The sequence below is a fragment of the Lampetra fluviatilis genome, chromosome 1 (genome assembly GCF_964198595.1).
Source record: "Lampetra fluviatilis chromosome 1, kcLamFluv1.1, whole genome shotgun sequence".
Taxonomy (NCBI): Eukaryota; Metazoa; Chordata; class Hyperoartia; order Petromyzontiformes; family Petromyzontidae; genus Lampetra; species Lampetra fluviatilis.
In genome coordinates, this window is record NC_136275.1 from 37,916,231 (window position 1) to 37,925,073 (window position 8,843).

The following is an 8,843-nucleotide window of genomic DNA, read 5'->3' on the forward strand; positions in this document are numbered from 1 at the left end:
CGAGAGGAGACGGAACACCCTCGAGCGCAGGAGTCGGCAACCTGCGGCTCCGTCGCCGCATGAGGCTCTTTGGCTGCCCCCTTGCGGTTTCATAGGTTTCAAGTTTTCAAGTTTAATTTATTAGGTTTTGCCCTGTGAGCCATTCGGCTCTTGAATCGGGTGCAACCGCAACAAACAAAAACAACTAAAACATGAACAAGAAAACATCTTAAAGTGACTATGTGCAAACAGAAAATCCAAAAAAAGACAGCAAAATATTGCAGAAAAAGCACCGTACACCAACACTGTGTGCAAAAATCCCAGTGGGATGCAAGTCAAACAACAACAACCACAAGACAACTTAGATTAAGGCCATCAGTCTAACTCTGTACTACAACAAAGGTGGCCGGGTGGGGCGGAGGGGTGGGGGCCACACGGAGTAGGGAGGTGGGCGAGGAGGAGGTGGAGACGGTGTCCGCTGAGCCCGTACCCGAGGCAGCGCCTTTAAGTTCCCATGTTGCAGTCCCAAGCCGTGCACTGTGATGGCACCATGAGCGTTTCGGTCCACTTTGTTCGTTGCCCAGGTTAAACGTCACCGAGTCCCGTGACTCTATTTTTAGTTTTTCAGGAGGGTCCTGCCAACAGTTGGGAGTGATGGGCTTACCGTGTAGATTCCAGTCGAGTTATTCGCGTTGCAATTTTTTTTTCTTCGACATTTGGCAAGCTTGAAGCATGACGCTCACTACGCACACACGCAGTGGCCTAACCCTTGCGAATGTCGTCACGGAATCTTTAACGTCCACTGTGAATGGCGCAGACGGCGCGTAATATTCGTACGGTTAATAGACCCGCGGTATTAATCAAGGCGGCCGCTGGATTCAAAGCGTAAATCTAAAACTAAACTAGTTTTTATGTTACCAGGTAAGGCCGACTGAGCTACGTAGCTCCTTTTCAGAAGCCACCTGGCCACAAATGATAGCCCAACGAAGCTGGCTCATCATCGCGTGGAGATGTACAGCAGCCCAATAATCCAAACGCGTGTTTCGAAATGTGGAGGGAAAACGCGGGGGACCCGGAGAAAAATCCACGCGACCACGGGGAGAGAGACACGCAAACTCCAAATGTACAGAGGGCATCAGGGTCGTGATCGGAGTCACGATCTCTGCGACCGCTCACGCTGTCACCAGCCAAGCGTGACGAATTATCCCCGCGAAGACGAGCAACCGAGGAGACGGAGCGATGAGATCAGTTCGTGTTCTGGTGCCGAGTTGATCCTTAAACACGGCAGGACGGCGGCAACTCGAGAACGCGCGGCCATCGGCGTGTTGACTCGTGATCGTTGATGCCGACTCCGTCATGTTTATCTTGAGAGAAGGAGGCCGGGAGGGGGAGGGGGGGCGGCGGCGAGTGGCAGCAAAGCGTCGATGAGGATCCAATCGCTGCATCCGCCTCTGCATCCTGGTTGTTCTGTCCCGCAAATGCATCAGAGGCAGCGTCCGCCACGTGCGTTGGGAGGTGGAGGCAGCCGTGGTCTCTGCCCGGTGCCCCCCCCCCGCCCACTTCCAATCCCGCCCCGCCCTCGTACAGGTGTGCGCTGGGAGGTGGGGGCGTCTCCGATGCACAGGTGTACGCGTAAGCCAGCCAATCAGCGAGGTGGAGCTCCCCCAAACCCCCCCCCCAACCCTCACCTCCCGTGTCGCTCTACCTGTGCGCTCCGCCTCCGCCGTGGCCCGTACCTCTCGCGCCCCGCGACCAATAGCAGATGCTGAGAGGCATAAAAGTGATCAATCGATATTCTGGGCGAAACTTAACATCAACACGCCTGAGCCGGAACTTGCCGAGTACTCCCGGGCTCAGTAAACACAACGAGTTTAATAAACGTAAATAGAACGGAGGCTTTACTCGCCCCCAAACAAAACTGAAGTTGTGATCGGGCCCAGTGAAGCGTTGATGGTGACGGTGGCGGAGGTGGTGATGAGAGGACGGACTGCACATGCGACGTGATGTGACCTCGTCAAAGAGAGACCCAGGTGGTTTTCTTTCAACATGGGCAGGGCCTTACTGCCCTTCCTGCCCAGGCCGCTACACAGGCTGCTGCTGCTGCCCAGGCTCGTGCCCCTGCTGTTGCTGCTCATTTTGCAGGGCAGCAATGCAGAGAGTCCGGAAGAGGTGAGTGCCACGTGGGCTCTGCCGTGAGCTGAGAGTGGGTCAGCGAGGGGCAGTGAGTTGAGAGTCGGTGGGTGAGCTGAGGAGTTGGTGAGTGAGCTGAGAGTTGGTGAGTGAGTTGAGGAGTTGGTGGGTGAGCTGAGGGTTGGTGAGTGAGTTGAGGATTTGGTGGGTGAGTTGAGGAGTTGGTGGGTGAGCTGAGGAGTTGGTGGGTGAGTTGAGGAGTCGGTGGGTGAGCTGAGGGTTGGTGAGTGAGTTGAGGATTTGGTGGGTGAGTTGAGGAGTTGGTGGGTGAGCTGAGAGACGGTGAGTGAGTTGAGAGTTTGTGAGTGAGTTGAGAGACAGTGTTGACAGAGTTGATGTGGCAGGCGTGGGACCTGACGCCGATCTCAGACCACGCTCGCAGTTGCGTGGCTGACGTCACGTACAGACGTTGTGTGCCCACAGGCCGTGCCCACGGTGCGTGTCTCTCGTGTCGAGATTTTAAATGCATTGATGATGATGTGGCTGATCAGGGTGATGGTGATGGTGACGATGATCGGAATGATGATGATGATGGTGGTGGTAGTGGTGGTGGCCGCAGATGCAATGCCTTTGCTGCTGCTGCTGCTGCTGATAATGGGCATAATAATGATGGTAGTGGTGGTGGTGGCAGTTGCAATGTCTTTGCTGCTGATGATGATGATGGGCATAATGATGATGATGACGGTAGTGGAAGTGATGATGGTGCTGCTGCTGTTGCTGATCTACAAAAGTAATCGTCATTGTGGATGATGATGATGATTATAATGATGATGCAATTGCTGATAATGACGAGGATCATGAAGATGCTGACTAAAATGACGACTGCTATCTCTATATCTGCGCGTGTTTATCCAGCTGGCCTCTGCGAGTCTCAAGACTCATTTTCAAGGGGTGGGGTGGAGGGGGGGGGGGTCATGTTAAAGTGTTCGCCAATGATGTGGCCTGTCCGCTGTTTTCCAGTCGATAAGAAGTTCCTGAGAGTAAAAGCCCTCTCGCATCTCGTGCCCTCCGCACTCCGCGCGTGCACACACACACACAGAGACTCGTTCTCCTTTGTACGAGTGTGCACGTGGGTGGCATTTCTTGTTTTAAATAATCGATTCGCCAGGATCTCGCGTGAAGAGGTATCGCGTCTCGCTACAGCGCTCGAGCCCTGCCTCGTCATTCATTTTTTAATCCTTTATATTAAGTTCGTTTGCTTGCTTACGACCGTGCAAATCTTTCGGTCGTTTTTTAACCCACTTCCCGTGATCCAATCGAGCTGACATTTTCCACACAGACTCGTTGTGCGTGACAATTAATGTTCGTGAAAAAAAATTCAAAAATGTTACACTGTTTAGGACAAAAATATGATATTTAATTACCAATTGCTTAATGGTGCAATGCAATCATCTGACCCATAGGTGGCAGCCATCTCAAGCCAGAGGACGAGAGGACTCTAGCCGCCACGCATATAAAGGATTTATAGTGAAAAACTTTGTTTTTACGGGTTATACTTGTTTTCGAGGTGCTTTGTTGTGTTTAGTTTGTTGTTGTTCTTCCCTCGGCACCTCCGATTAGCACGGTTGGCTGCATACGGTGCGAAAGAAGTTCAACATGAGGCACTCCTCTACTTGCGAACATTCGACTTAAGAACTTTCAGAGACACGAACAAAGCTGTCCGTATGTCCAGTTGCCTGTTCAGACCTAGAGGCGTAAGTTCAACCATCGCACAATACATGGCGGTGGTGGCATCTACATCTGCAGAACGTGAAGAACCGGTGGCATATCCATCTGCAGGAGATTATACAACGTTTACAGCTATTCTCCGTGTTTAGTGTACGTATCCTCCACGTTTCGAATCTACAGAAGTAAAGTTTTGACTTACGAACAAATCGTCATACCTAACTCGTGGAACCGAACTCGTTCGTAAGTAGAGGAGTCCCCTGTACATTCATCGTTGAACCGTCTTGTTAATCGCGAGTCTTCCACGCTTGCCACGAGCGGCGGTACGATGGTCAGCGCACAGCGACTTGCGATCCAGAGGATCGCCGCCGCTCAGATTTTGTCGAACCGGTGCGGAAGTTGAAATAAGTGCTGAAGGCTTTTCTGAAATCCCGTCTCTGCCCAACGAGAGCAGTAACACATCATTGGCACAGCGCATGGTTGTCAATTGACGATCTGCGAGTCGCGTGCGGTGGGGTAAAGTGTGGGTACTGCCACCTATTCCATGGAGAGTAAGGCCCCCTACCCTCTCGATTCTGAAGAGTATGTCCAGAGCCCCCCCCCCACGCCAGCCCCCACCTAATCGAAGCCCCTTCCCCCCGGCTGCAGTGGCGTGAGCGGTAATTGCAGGGCTGCGCCTGTATCTCACATTGGGAGACAGAGATTCAGGGAGGGCTCGGCCAAGCTCTTGTGTGGGTCCTCAGCACGGCTGGCTCTGTGCCCACGAGGCCCTCGCCCCGGGCCACACACACACCCACACACATACACCTACCCACACACACCCACCCACACACACACCTACCCATACACACACTCACACACACACCCACACACCCACACCCACACACCCACACACCTACCCACACACTCACACACCCACACCCACACACCTACCCATACACCCACACACCTACCCACACACACACACCTACCCACACACACACACCCACACACACACCTACCCATACACACACACCCACACACACACCCACACACCCACACACCCACACACACACCCACACACCTACCCACACCTACCCACACACTCACACACCCACACCCACACACCTACCCATACACCCACACACCTACCCACACACACACACCTACCCATACACCCACACACACACACCCACACATCCACACACACCCACACACCCACTCACCTACCCACACACACCCACACACACACACATCCACCCACACACCCACTCACACCTACACACACACACATACACACCCACCCACACACCCAACCACACACACCAACCACACACACCCAACCACACACACACTCACCCAACCGCACACACACTCACCCAACCACACACACACTCACCCAACCACACACACACTCACCCACCCACACACCCACACACTCACCCACCCACACACCCACACACTCACCCACCCACTCACCCACTCACTCACCCACACACGCACACACCCACCCTCACACACCTACCCACACACCCAACCACACAGGCGCGCGCGCGTTGCACATCCCACACACTGCTGGCTGAAGCCCTCCTCTCCGCTCTCTTCTGCGCCCTCGGGGCAATTGGGCGGCGCGGTGAGTGGTTACACGCGCAGACTCGATAAACCCGTTCCCGAGCAAACGCCGAGCCCACCGGAGAGTAAATTAGCAGGGAACAAAAGTGCTGACGGCGAGAGGTGAATTTCTGCTCGCACCGCGGAGTTCGTCTGCACCTAACCCGGACAGCCCCTGTTGGTCGATTCAATTCCTGCAATGAAGGGCATCACCACGCGCAGTGCGAGCGGATCGTGGCGGTTAGTGGGTCCGCGTCTACCCGGCTTTGGTATTCCGTTGAAGCTTCTGGGCCACAACCCATGAAACCGCAACCGCACACATGCCATGGCGGCAGCAGCAGCAGAAGATGCGGATACACCTCAATGTACATGTCTAGATGTTGCTGTACGTCGACATCATCCATATGAAGCAGACGGAGCTGTATCGATTTACACTGAGACCCATATACTTGCATAGAGACGCGTATGGACTCGCATAGGGGACCCATGGACTCGCACAGAGACCCATCGACTCACGCAGCGAGCCATAGTTTCACATAGAGAGCCATATACTCAAAGAAAGACCTATAGACTCACGCAGAGAGCCATAGTTTCACATAGAGAGCCATATACTCATATAAAGACCCATAGACTCACGCAGAGAGCCATAGTTTCACACAGAGAGCCATATACTCATATAAAGACCCATAGATTCACGCAGAGAGCCATATACTCACAGAAAGACCCATAGACTCACGCAGCGAGCCATAGTTTCACACAGAGAGCCATAGACTCACAGAAAGACCCATAGACTCACGCAGCGAGCCATAGTTTCACACAGAGAGCCATAGTTTCACACAGAGAGCCATAGACTCACAGAAAGACCCATAGACTCACGCAGCGAGCCATAGTTTCACACAGAGAGCCATATACTCATATAAAGACCCATAGATTCACGCAGAGAGCCATATACTCACAGAAAGACCCATAGACTCACGCAGCGAGCCATAGTTTCACACAGAGAGCCATAGACTCACAGAAAGACCCATAGACTCACGCAGCGAGCCATAGTTTCACACAGAGAGCCATAGTTTCACACAGAGAGCCATAGTTTCACACAGAGAGCCATAGACTCACAGAAAGACCCATAGACTCACGCAGCGAGCCATAGTTTCACACAGAGAGCCATATACTCATAGAAAGACCTATAGACTCACGCAGAGAGCCATAGTTTCACATAGAGAGCCATATACTCACAGAAAGACCAATAGACTCACGCAGAGAGCCATAGTTTCACACAGAGAGCCATATACTCACAGAAAGACCCATAGACTCACGCAGAGCCATAGTTTCACACAGAGAGCCATATACTCATAGAAAGACCCATAGACTCACGCAGCGAGCCATAGTTTTACACAGAGACTCATAGACTCACAGAAAGACCCATAGACTCACGCAGCGAGCCATAGTTTCACACAGAGAGCCATAGACTCACAGAAAGACCCATAGACTCACGCAGCGAGCCATAGTTTCACACAGAGAGCCATAGTTTCACACAGAGAGCCATAGACTCACAGAAAGACCCATAGACTCACGCAGCGAGCCATAGTTGCACACAGAGAGCCATACACTCATAGAAAGACCTATAGACTCACGCAGAGAGCCATAGTTTCACATAGAGAGCCATATACTCATATAAAGACCCATAGACTCACGCAGAGAGCCATAGTTTCACATAGAGAGCCATATACTCATATAAAGACCCATAGACTCACGCAGAGAGCCATAGTTTCACACAGAGAGCCATAGACTCACAGAAAGACCAATAGACTCACGCAGAGAGCCATAGTTTCACACAGAGAGCCACAGACTCACACGATGCTCAATACGAAGGAGGCATCAGGACAGCAGTCACCTTGCTCATCAACCGCCTCAATGTAAAGTGACAGCCGCTCCTCCACACTCGACGTCAGCCACACGAAGAAGATTCGATCGGTGGCCAGTGCGGCGTCAGTGAAGGCGGGGATCATAGACGCGGTTACATAGAAGTGCAGTACAACAGCTGATTTTTTACCGCGCAGGCCTCTGCTGTAATACAGCCCCTGAAGCCGTTCGTGGAACCCCGCGTGCGTTCTGTGGTGCACGGTCCAATTATTTGGTGGTGGTGTTGTTGCTGCTGCTGCGTTCGAAGTGGTGCACGAGTACAGTTAACAATAAACAACTCAACACGTTCCGTGTCAACAACAACAACATTGTGTGGGCTGGAGAGGAAAAATCGAAATGTATAAAAGGCGATGTTTTGCACTTAATTATGCCCGATAAAAAAGGACGTTGGTCTGAAAGGTCACCTATTATAAGACCGCTGTGTTCTTTGTAATATAGATGAACTGGTCCTCGCCATATGAATGTGGACATTCTGCTACTAGCTCACGATATGCTAGAGAGGGGGCTCTCTCTCGAGCAGTGGTTTTCAACCGGGGGTCACGTGGCAAATTCCCGGCGGGGTAATGCGAGGTGATTTGCAATCGTGCCAAGTTATGTCGTACACGAGAGTCATTGGTGCATCACCGTCTACTAATCTGCCAATATCAAATAACTTCGATACCATTTAAATCCATACGTGAACCTAGAACGAGATAAAAAGGCATTTTTTAAAAACTCATTGATGGTGAACCACGTGGTTTTCATGAGTAACCAAGCGAGCGGGAGCAAGTGACCTCGTGCATGCGGTGCCCGTTGCTTTTTTGAATCCTTTATATTAAGTTCGCTTGCTTGCTTACGACCGTGCAAATCTTTCGGTCGTTTTTTAACCCACTTCCCGTGATCCAATCGAGCTGACATTTTCCACACAGACTCGTTGTGCGTGACAATTAATGTTCGTGAAAAAAATTCCAAAATGTTACACTTTTTAGGACTAAAATATTATATTTAATTACCAATTGCTTAATCGTGCCATGCAATCATCTGACCCATAGGTGGCAGCCATCTCAAGCCAGAGGACGAGAGGACTCTAGCCGCCACGCATATAAAGGATTTATAGTGAAAAACTTTGTTTTTACGGGTTATACTTTTTATTTAATTCGCTCGCAGTTACGAGCTAGTTAGCGTACCTCGTAGCATGGACGATTGGTTAAAGAGTTGAGGGTTATTATTCACACGTTCATTTCTCGGAACCATGTTGGGTCAGGCAAGGGGGGGGGTCACAGTAGCCAAACAAAGGTTGAGAGGCACTTCTCGAGAGCGCCCCTCTCGTGCAGGGCTCTTCCGCCAGCAGTGGCGTGAGCGAAACATTGCAGAGCTGCGCCTGTACCTCTCATCCGTGTTCGCGACCGAGCTGGGTTCATGGATCCATAGTTAAGGCGTTTTTTGGGGGTGTTCGATCGCGTAAATATAAATGTGTCGTTAAACCCGACACCACCCGACACAGCCATCACGAGGTT